The sequence below is a fragment of the Cebus imitator genome, unplaced genomic scaffold (genome assembly GCF_001604975.1).
Source record: "Cebus imitator isolate Cc_AM_T3 unplaced genomic scaffold, Cebus_imitator-1.0 Scaffold34, whole genome shotgun sequence".
NCBI classification, from domain to species: domain Eukaryota; kingdom Metazoa; phylum Chordata; class Mammalia; order Primates; family Cebidae; genus Cebus; species Cebus imitator.
In genome coordinates, this window is record NW_016107349.1 from 7674267 (window position 1) to 7686043 (window position 11777).

Consider the following 11777-nt stretch of genomic DNA (forward strand, 5'->3'; position numbering starts at 1 on the left):
AGGAGACACACAGCAGGTCCAGCCATGCATGAAGGCAGCAAGGGGAGGCTTGTGTTTTTGTCTGACTTTAAGAGAGCTTGAATTGCTCCACTTATTCTCTGTGTGAACAAGTGGGGCCTGAGCGGATAATGGCAAGGCCCTTTGCAACCCGGCTGGAGCCTTCTCAGGGGGATGAAGGAGCACCCTCAGAAAAGCGACACTGTTAATACACAACTTAATAACAGCTTTTAGGCGGATGACAGGAAGCACATTGAAACCACATTACCCGCTGAATAGGGAAAGAAATAAACAGTTTATTAACTGGTGGAGAAAATGATTATAGGGTAAATAAAAACGACTCAGGGAAGTAAAGATGAGGATGTATTAAGGAAGAAAGAAAGATGTTTCAACCCAAGAGAGTACACAGAAGGAGGTGGAGAAAGGGCAGGCAGCTGACAAGGAGATGGGATAGCTGGCTCTGAATACAATGTGAAAACTCCCTCATGGTTTTCTTAATACAATGGCAGGCAAGGCAGGAAATAAAATGAGCCCACTCATGCACACATTGTCAGGAAATGCAGAAATTAGAGCTCTCGCATGGCCCAGCACAAGAAGAAATGAATGCCTTCATAAGAAAGAATCTACGGAGGGTTAGAAAAACCCATGAAGCTGACCATCAGAGAAGCTAAAAGGCCAATTTCCTGCTATGGAACTGGGGAATGTAACCCACAACTGGGTGGAGAAATAGCCCCCTGGAGCCCAGCTGCCTGTCCATGGCTTGGAACGTTGAGGGCTTGCTTTTCTTTTGCATGTGCTTTTGTATATTTCTACTAACCTGGAAGAAATTCTCTAGGGATAAACAGTGTCCCTAAAAGTCACCTTAAAGACACTGCTTCCCCTCTGCCAAGGGCTCATTATTGCTTTGGACAGATGGGTGTACAAACTCCTACATTGTGTGACATATTCCCAAGCTAAGCACTTACCTAAGATGTTGTTGGTCAATGTAACGATACTTATGTCCAAGCTACATTCCCTGCAGCATTTCACTCCTTCCTTTGGGGGACACCTTGCTTTCTGTACTTTTGCCAATGCCTAACTTATGAATAATTCCCTGATCTCCCCGACAGTAGGCTCTTCTGCAACCGCCAGCTTTTGACAGGGAATTGGTCTATGAAAGGATGATACTCCCTGTTTAAACTCTCTGTCTTTTCGCTAATTCACAGCATACATCCAAGTGGCATTTCCTCTCGAGACACTTCTGTGCCAGCCCCTCCCTGACTCTGGGGAGGGTTCCACAGTGACCTTCATAAGCTCCTTGCATTATTGGACTGACAGCTCCCTGAAGTCATGGATTTGGCCTTTGTCCACTTTCACATCTGTCCACCAATCCTAGAGACCAGTGCTTAGATGATACTCAATGAACGCTTGCCAAATGAATGAGCAAGCGAGCATCCACATGGTTTCCTCTCAGGGAGATGGAGAATGGCTGAGCTATAACCCTGCACTGGTAGCCTCCAACTCTTCCAGAGTCACTAGGTAGATTTCATCTCCACCTCCTTGTTGTTAATTCTCTGCTTCAGTTGAATTGAGCACCTACTAGAAGCAAGGCCTGACCTTGGCATAGTGGGTCTGAAATGCCCTGCCCTTTTAGAAGTTTATAATACAACCCTAAATTTATGACTCATAGTACTTATGCAGAGTTTAAATATTAGCTCTGCCTAGTTTTTTAATTTTTTAGTAGAAGATAGTATTTAACAACTGCTACTGACTGCTTCCTTGACTGCCCCTTAGGCCTTGTCAGCCATCATGATCATAGTGGTCTCCTGGTTTCAAATGGTTAAGCCCTGCTCCTAGCCTCTAATACTTCAGGGTTCCTTCATAAACGGAGTGTCTACAAAACTTCTTTTCCCCAGACGTGCAACGTTATCACTCCCTTTTCCAGATAAGAAAACTAAGGCCCATCAAAATGATAGACTGGTTAAAATGATAGAACTCACACGAAGGTACATGGTTAGTCAATACTGAACTAGCATCAGAACCTGTGGCTTTTCAAAGTAACAGAATACCACTCTAATTCAAAGTCCTCTTCCAATTCTTTCCTTGTGAATCCTTTTAAACATTGAAAAGAAAACCTCCAAACACCGGTGCAATAGTTGCTACAAGACAGAGTACTTGGTGGTAAGAGCAAGCTAGTGGCCCTGGTAATAACATCTCTGTGTTCTGACATTGGAGAAATAATTTTGGGCAAGGGATGAAGCTGGTCTCTTTATAAACTAGTTTATGAACTCTGCACTTGGTGTTGCATTGTCAGGAGGAGAGAGAAAGACTTCAAATTGCTTCAGAAGGAAACAGATCAATGCTGAGTCCCTGGGAATGGTATTTGATTTGTTGCATCTTCACAAAAAGAAATGCCCATGTGAAGAGTTGTTATCCTGGGTATTGAAAGTCTTCTTAGGCAAAACTCACACAGCTGAAGAGCAAGCCTGAATGTGTGAGCAAGCTGCCATCAAGCAAATATTTGAGAGGACATAAAGCAAATGTGGCATTTTATCACCTCCTGGCATGACCACAACCCTCCTAGCCAATGAACACATTTCACTCTGCTGCTTTATATTAATAGAAGGAACAAGTGATTTGACCTATTGCTATTAAAGCAAGACTCCAATGAAATAGCATGTTCAGTCATGTGCATAAACAAGGCTCTGCATATACCTCCTGTTATATTAGTTGGAGTTCTTCAAGTAGATGCCCAAATGGGGCTGGACATGAAAGAGATTTATTGGGAAAAATGTCCATGAGGGAAAATGGAAAGGAAGCAGGTGAAGGCTGAGAAAGCTGTCATAACACAATGCAGGTCTGACACATTTGAAGGAAGAAAATTTGGGTGAAATGTCCTCAACTGCCATGCAGTCTAAGGAAGTTTCCATCGGACTGTTAGAAAGTCCCTGAGCCAAATTTGCCCACCAGAGTTCTACACCTTGCAGAAATAGGACTGTATCTGTGTCCCCGCTGTGCTTGGCTATTGGCCGAGAATGCCACAGAGAAAGCATGGAGAAATGACGACTAAGGAAGTCTCTGGAGCCTATGGGCCACTGTGAGCCAGAGTTTATCTAGTACATCATTTATTAACTGGCCCTCTTAAGCCCTCTGTCTAACACAGGGCCAGGGTCTCTGGGTAGCAGTATCAACTCAGACTGTATGTCTAATTGTCCTCAAAATGTCTAGCTCTACCATTTTCCCCTCCCTACAGTCATTCAAGCATATGACCCCAGGAACCACTAGGGAAAAGCTAGAGAAATCATCATGGTGAATATTTACCATGGTCAAATGGTTCTGGATCTTAAAATTGATTCCAATCTGGAAACTTTGAAAGGGACTGGGACATTTTGAGGGTGAACACACTCAGCCTCCTGCTTCTGCATTTCTGCCATGTTGTTGTTGTGGATGATGATCTTCGGTAGCATCCTTGCTGGTTGCTCAGGTATCTTGCCCTAGAAATGCCACGTTATTTACCAACTCCCCCTATGGCTGCCCCTCAGACCTTGCCATGGTCACTGTGGCTTGTTGGCTCCCAGGGATTGAGCACTGTATCCTGAACATCAGGGTTCCATCAAGCCTGCGTAGATTAGCAAGCCTATCTCTGCAGCTATCTCTCTTGCCATCTTTCTTGGCCTACATAGGAACCATCACCCAACTTCTTAGTAATGATGGCACTCATCTTGCTGGCACATTCCTGATGACTTTGGTGAAAGGTGTGACCTCTTTATTCTCCAAGGAACAAGCCATTTGGTAAGTTGTCTGACCTTATATAACATATACCTATACACATTCTGGCAAACCCACCTCCTTCAGCCTCTTTATTCCTTCCCCATCCTACTACCAGGACAGCACAGACATTTGACTTTGCTCAACACTGATAATTATTTTCTGTAGTATTCTATGAGCTATATTAACCATGAATTTGCTCCTGGTGTTCTAACCAGAGTCTTGTCTGTGCCCCCAAGAAAGTCAATGAATTTCTGCTCAGCTACTCTTATATTCTGTCCCCTTTGATCAAATATTCTCAAAACTCAACCCCAGGAATATTTCTGACTCCTAGCTAATTCTTACTACTTTTTTGGGATATAATGTCTTTGCTCTCTCATTAGGCTCAGCATGTCCCCAGCCAGATTATGATTAAACTTAGCTTTAGTTATCAGCCTGACAGCCAAAGTGTGGAGGCAGCTTCTGAGAGGGGGAGGCTGGTTGCCTTGTGACGGAAGGACCTCAGCAGGGACTGTCATCACAGAGGAAGGATCATCTCTGAGAATTCTGAGAGTTCAGGAGGGATATGTGCAGAGCCAACATTCTCAAGAGCACGCACTGAAATGATCTCATCCCGCATTTCAGGGTCTCAGGTTTCCCAATCAAGGATCTGACCTTAGCAAGAAAAGGCCTACCTGTATTAGGCATTCAAACACCTCTGGAGCTCTGCATGACTGACTCAGAGCTTCAGTCTGATGCTCAGCTGTGTTCACTCCTCCCACACGGGAGATAAAGAACTCTTTTGTAACGAATCAAGGAAGCATTCTAGCACTCACACTTGATGTTTTTAACTCCTTGTTAATGGCTTTCAATTTCTCATCCCCTTGCAGGGCATCAATGCAACTTAGCAGCTAACACTTCTGTCTTTGTAGGTATTATCCCCTATGTCTTTCAACTACCCGAGCCATCACACATGCAAGGGAATTCCTCTCCAATAGGTGGTCTTCTCAGATCACTTTAGTGAAGCTTTTAGCAACTGGGCCACCTCGTTGTGCCGGGGACTAGCCATGCCCTACGATCCACTCAGAATGACATCCCATTTGTTCATCAGGCACGGAGATAGTCCCAGAACCCCATATTACTGCCTGTTTCTTCAGCTCACTCCTGGTTCCACTCGTGTCAGTTCAGATTTGCCAACAAGCAGTATCAAGACAGGATTAGACGTGCAAGAGATTTATTGGGAAAAAATGACCATGAAGAAAATGGGGGTGGGGGTAGCCAGAGAAGGCAGGGAAAGTGATCAGACTGAAGGGCAGGTTTGATCTGCCCTGTGAAGGAGAGAGGGAAAGAATGGGGTTTAAGAGGGAAGTCTCAGATCAGACTGCAGTACAACTCTGAAAAGCTTCAACCAGATCAACAGGGAGTCTCAAGCCAAAGTAGCCCATCATTAGTCATTGTCTAAGGTCAGTCACTGGCTAGAACAGTCCATGAAAAGCAAGGCTTTGTATGAAGGCGGTGAGATTCAGAGAGAAGGCTTTAGTCATTGAGTTCCTCTGCAGCAGCAACTCTCAATAGTACATTGTGCATGGTCACCAAACCCATCTGCTGCAGAGGTTTAATAGAAAACATAGAAAAGTTCCAGGATCAAGCAGAAAATCAGGGGACAACCAGAACTAAAATCAGGCAAAGAAGATACTGGTTCTCATTAAAGGGACTGCTAAAAACATGTATCCCCTTGTGGTAGGCAGAGTTCTAAGATGACTCATTCTTGTGTAATCTTCTCCCTGAGTGTAGGTGGAACCTGTGAATATGATATCACTCCTTGTGACTAAGTTGCATTCTATGGCAAAAGGCATTCTTGCAGATGCAATTAAGGTTACCAGGAGTTGACTCTGGGTTAATCAAAAGGGAGATACCTCAATAGGCCTAACCCAATCATTACCCAAGTGGGCCAGAGAATCTTCTTAGTCTGTAGCAGGAGAGTAATTCAAGGTGTGAAGAAGATTCATCCACTGCAGTAGGTCCTGACCCTGGGGTAATACACACAGTGCTCTTCAGCAAGGGTAGCTATATTAGTCTGTCCTCATGCTGTTAACAAAGACATATCAGAGACTGGGTAATTTATAAAGGAAAGAGGTTTAATGGACTCAGAATTTCACATGGCTGGCGAGGCATCACAGTCATTGCAGAACGCAAAGGAGAAGCAAAGGCACATCTTACACGGTGGCAGGCAAGAGAGCTTGTGCAGGGGAACTCCCATTTATAAAACCATCAGATCTCATGAGACGTATTCACTATCATGAGAATAGCACCGGAAACACCCACCCCCATGATTCAATTACCTCCCACCGGCTCCCTACCATGACACAGAGGAATTATAGGAGCTACAATTCAAGATGAGATTTGGTGGGGACACAGCCAAACCATATCAGTTAGGAAAGTATGGTCCACAGACCAGATTCAGCCCACCAACTGGGCTTTTATGGACCATGAGCTAAGAATGGCTTTTCTATTTTAACAATGGTTGAAAAGGTAAAAAAAAAAAAATTTCATAACTTGTGAAAATTATATGAAATTCAAATTTTAACATCCATAAATAAAGTTCTATTGGCACACAGCCACACCCCTCTGTTCAGGAATTGTCTATGATGACTTTTGAGGTGCAATCACAGAATAGAATAGTTATGATGGAGACCATAAGATCCATAAAGCCTAATATTATTTGTTACCAGCTCATTACAGAGAAAGTCTGAAGATCCCCTGCTCTGTAACTCCTTATCATACCACTTAAATGAGTAGGAAACCTTGTTAACAGTGAACCACTATGGCTTCTACTATAAAACCTAACAGAAGAAGGTCTAGAAGCCAAGTTTTCCCACTGCTGGAGCTTATAGGCGGGTAAGAGTAGCTGACGATCAATAAAGAGTGGTTCCTCTCTCTTCGTTCTATGCTTAGGGTTATTCATGCTACTTCGATTATTATTACTGTATCTTCAGACTCAAAGATGAAATTAGGAGAAGAGAGAAGTAGGATCACAGAACTAGAGAGGAAAATGTACAAGATAAAAAGAGACATGATCACACTTCAGAAACGGGGGGAGACGAGGCACAATGTTTGTGAGCACAAGGAAGAGAGTTAGAAAACTCAGCATTTTAAACGATTCCTTGGGGACCCTCTGAAAGATGATGTGAAATCACACAAATTGCAGGGGATCCCAGCCTCATTACTCATTACTAGTTAGCACAATCATTTTAATGACACTATGCCCTAATTTTCTCAACTGTAAAATCTTAAGGGAGGGCTCATTCCCATAAGGTGAGGGGCTCCTACTATTTATTGTTATGATACCATATACATTTACAAGACGGCACATTTAAGTAGATACCCATGTGCCTATTTTCCTCACCAGCTCTGTGTGCTCACCTTGAAACCCCAGTACTTTACCTAGTATCTGCTCATCGGTAGGCATACTATAAATATTAGCTGAATGAATATGTGAATAAATGAATGCTATGACAATTAAATTAGATGTGTGTGAAATTAGATGTAAGTTAAAGCACCTAGCCCAGGACCTGGGACATTGAAAAAACCCTAAGAAATAGTTTCTTTCATCTAGAAGCAAAATCAACTTATTCCTCCATTTGCTAGCTGTTGCAATTTCACAAGCTTGTCATGCTAAATACCAAAATGCCACCTGCTGAAGTTTCATAAACCCCAGGGAAAAGGATAGAGTCAAAAGCTGTTTCCTTGATAAATTACCCTGGGTGTTTCTTTCAAAAGCTGTTTGCAGATGACATAATCATACATAAAAATAGACCTGTATTCTCGAGCCACCATTCTCAGATACAATGACTTATTTCCTGGAGAAAATTGAAGAGGGAAAATATGTGTCATCCTTTAGTGCAATTCCTCATGGAGAACAGACTTTCTCCTTTGTGGTGTTGTTGTTGTTGTTTTATTTTTAACGATAAAGCTGTTGAACACAATGATCAAAAATCTGTAGCTCGCAGTGTCGTCTCAGTGTAGAGCGACTGAAAGGATAAGTGCAGCCACTGAAAGAGATTTCAAAATATGTCCCATTTTTTGTGTGCATTTCCAGAACCCCTGTTGACTATGACAAACTTCTTTAAAATCTCCCTTTTCCTCCTCGTATCCACATCCTTCTCCAGTTGCAGCACCTCCCACAACCTACATGGCTGAGGCAGGAGGCACCCAGTTTGTACTTGGTTTAAAGGACACAAGAAGGTCCTGAACAACTAGGGACTTATCTTCCCACTTACCTGCTGGGAGGCTTCGGGAAGCGATGTAACTTTCCCAAGCCCGTTTTCTCATCTACAAAATGGGGGTGGCGGTAGCACAGAACTATTGTAAGAAAGATGTATTAATGAAAAATGTATGTAAAGCACTGAATACATAGCTAGGGGTTCATTATTGTCATTACAAGTTATATTAATGATGTGATTTTAGGAGCAATCTCATGTCCTCCAGTAATTGCTATTATTGATTTAGGGCTTATGACATGCTAAGCACTGTTCTAAGTATTTTTTCTCATTTTCTGGGTTATCCTTGCAATAGTCCGAAGAGAGAAGAAGGCTTATAAATCCCACTTTACAGATAAGGAAACTTGCCCATGTTACTCCATGGGGAAGCAGAAAGCAGAGCTGGGATTTGAACCAGGCTGTCTGGCTCCAGAATGTGACCATCAGCCTGGACTGCTCAGTTTCGAAGCACTGTGATAATTTCATAGTCCAGACACACTCATGGAGACACAAACATCCAATCAGGAAGGAAAGAATATTCTAACAGAAATAACAGATTTTCTTTTTAAATTTTTACAGTATTTTTCTCTAATTTCCCAGAAAGTTAGCTCCTCTCCTTTGACAATTTGATCACACTTCATACATTTTTAATGCTCACTTTACATAAAGAGAAAAAAGAATTATTACAAATTACTTTGTGTATTACAACATAATATAATTATGTAAAAATGAAATGCTAAGAAAAGGTACAGAATGAGACACTGAAAGAAAACACTCCAAATGTTGATAATAATCTTCTTTTAAAAGTGATTTCTGATCTACTCATTTTTTTCAAATTGTCTGTCTTCCTATATATACATCACTTTTTTGCAGGATAAAATTATTATTTCATAGAATGAATATCACACATTTTATCAGTTTTTGTTTTGTTTTGTTTTTTGCAGAAACCAGCATTTCCCTTATTATCTGGACCATAGAGTGGAGGCCAATTGTGCTTGTTTAAACACTTCAAAGTTCCCTTAAACTCGTAAAAAATTAACATTTTCTCCTATATAAATTTAATAGGCTATTCTTTTCCACTTTTCATATGTGCTGGTTTATGCCCAACATTTAGAAACTACCTAAAACCGTTTCTGCGGATGGAGCCCTGGAAAAAAATAAGTTTATTTTCTGTCTGATTTTATGCCATTGGACTATTTTGACCTCTTTTGTTCAGGTGTTCTACAAAATTTTTGCATATATTTACCAACCATTACCATTGTGCTAAATTCTATATAAACATCAAATTGAAAATAGAGACAAATAAACTACACTAAATACCATTCAGCATCAGACCTAAAAGCTGGCCAACTCACTGCACTTACAAAACTTTAAACAATCGTTTTCTAAAATGTGCCAAGCACGGTGCTAGGTACTTTCCCAAACAGTTAATATTCTGAGAAGCCTGTCGTATTAGTCAGGGTTCTCCAAACAAATAGAACCAACAGGATATATGGAAGGAGAGAGAGATTTGTTTTCAGGAATTGACTCATACAACTGTAGGGGTACAAGTTCAAATCTGCAGGGTAGGCCAGCAGGCTGGAGACCCAGGAAGAGTTGCAGTTTGAGTCCAAAACCAGTGTGCTGGCAAAATTCCTTCCTGCACAGGGAGGTCAGACTTCAGTCTTTATTCTATCAAGGCCTCCAACTGGTGGGATGATGCAGTCACCTCACATTATGGAGGGTAATCTGCATTACTCAAAGTCCACCAGTTTAAATGTTAATCTCATCCAAAATAGCACCGTCATGGGAACACCCGGAATAATGTTAAACCAGATAGCTGGGCACCATGGCCCACCCAAGTGGAACACATAAAATTAATCATCACACCTGTGATGCCAGCCAAGGTTAAGTAATAAGCCTCCAAGCAACTTCACCTCTCCTTACTAAACTCTCATATCATTGCCATTTGTTAATATTTTCAAAAGCCCCTGTTTAATCTGTCTTTATTTCTCAGAATAAAATCCCTGAATGTAAAATTCAAGCATATGAAAAGAAAGCTGTCAACAATAAAATACAGAAAAATCTCATTAACTAAATTAATTTTGCCCACGATCAGTCATTTTAGAATCCTGAATTATTAGATATTCAAAGATATACTAGATTATTAAGTACTGCTACACATTTTAGCTAAATCAGAATCACTGCATATTAGCAAGCCACTGTTCTGCTTTCTGAATCTGCTTTAATAATCAGATTTAAATGATCGGTATATAACACATTGATTATTGATATGGAAATAGACACCAAATGATTTTTTAAATAATGTGTTCTTGGGGGAGGTCAAGCCTGGCTCATGCAGTCTAGTCTCTGTTATTAATGAATATAATTTATCAAGCCTATGTCTGGCTTGGAGTAGATTCTACATTAACAATGTCCAAAAAATTATGGTTCTTCTAAGTAGTTATTTAGAATGGCAGCATTTATCTAACAATTTCACAAGGCTTTGGTTTATTTTTTTTATTTTTTAAGACATAATACTTTCCATTAATGTAATTCCAGAGAAGAGCTTAGAAAACATCCCTTGTCTTCCACAGTGAGAGATGCTGCTTTTAGTTTGGTCAATAGAAGCCTGGAAAGGAGGAATATTTCAGAAGAACATATAAGCGAATGCCTAGCAAAGGCCCTGAATAAATGCCTGCTGGATTGGACTCTCATACGAGGCCAAGCTGAGGAACAATTTGCAGCTCGATTCAAGTGCAATACTATTTCTTGATGGGCTCCAGAGAGACAGGACACATTAGGCAGGTTTATCAACCAGGGAGTGAGGAGTTACTCCAACAATAAAACTAGATTGATGGAGTCTCCTTCCAATTCATTACTAAAATTCCAAAGTTCTTCCACGAACATGACTTTGTTCATGTGCAGTTTTGAGGTCTCTCTTTTTTGTCATCAGAGAGATAGTCAAATGAAAAATATTTTGAAATCTTCTAGTGCATTTTACATAAAGGACCTGTCCAGTCTTACTTTACCGTGTCACCATGCTTACTGCTTCTCTTTGACAGTCACTCATCTTCCATTTAAGATTTTGTTTTTAAAAAAGCTTCAAACTAGCCAGGCACAGTGGCTCACACCTGTAATCCCAGCACTTTGGGAGGTCAAGGTGAGTGGATCACTTCAGCCCAGGAGTTCGAGACAAGACTGGGCAACATAGTGAAACCCTGTCTCTACAAACAATGCAAAAATTAGCTGAGCATGGTGGTCTGAGGTGGGAGGATCACTTCAGCCCTGGAAGTCAAGGCTGCAGTGAGTCAAAGTCACACCACTGCACTCCAGCCTGGGTGACAGAGTGAGGTTCTGTCTCAAAAATAAATAAATAATACATCTCCAGATAAATAGCACGTAACATAATCTTTGTAGGTGATCACACGCATCTCAATTTCAGCATACCCGTTCTTCATCTTTTTTGCCTGGAGCCACATTATATGATAATTCACCTTGCATCCTCCCCATAACTTGTGTTAGTCGAGAGCCAGGGATTCCATTTTCTAAGAGAAGGATCTGAAAAAACGGAGGGTGTGGATTGAAACCCTCTGCAATGATTCTACCCCTGGGCAGGGATCAAAGCTGAACACCTTTGAACATATGGACCAGACATTTTTATTTGTTCAGAAAGGCCCCCAAATTCAGGAGCAAGTATTTCCTGGGTCCCTCTGAGGTGAGGAACAGAAACCTTAGTAAGCCTTAATAAGTGGGTTTAGAGGCCTGGGAAGCTTGGTTTCCAGCACTTGCTTTGGCACTTAGCAGAGGAGTTTT

The 11777-nt window shown here is 41.4% G+C and overlaps 1 long non-coding RNA gene across 1 annotated transcript in view; it reads right to left on the bottom strand.

The window, feature by feature from the left end:
• The window catches only part of LOC119470553, a 100863-nt gene that overhangs the window by 51900 nt on the left and 37186 nt on the right, over positions 1-11777 (bottom strand). The window lies entirely within an intron of this gene.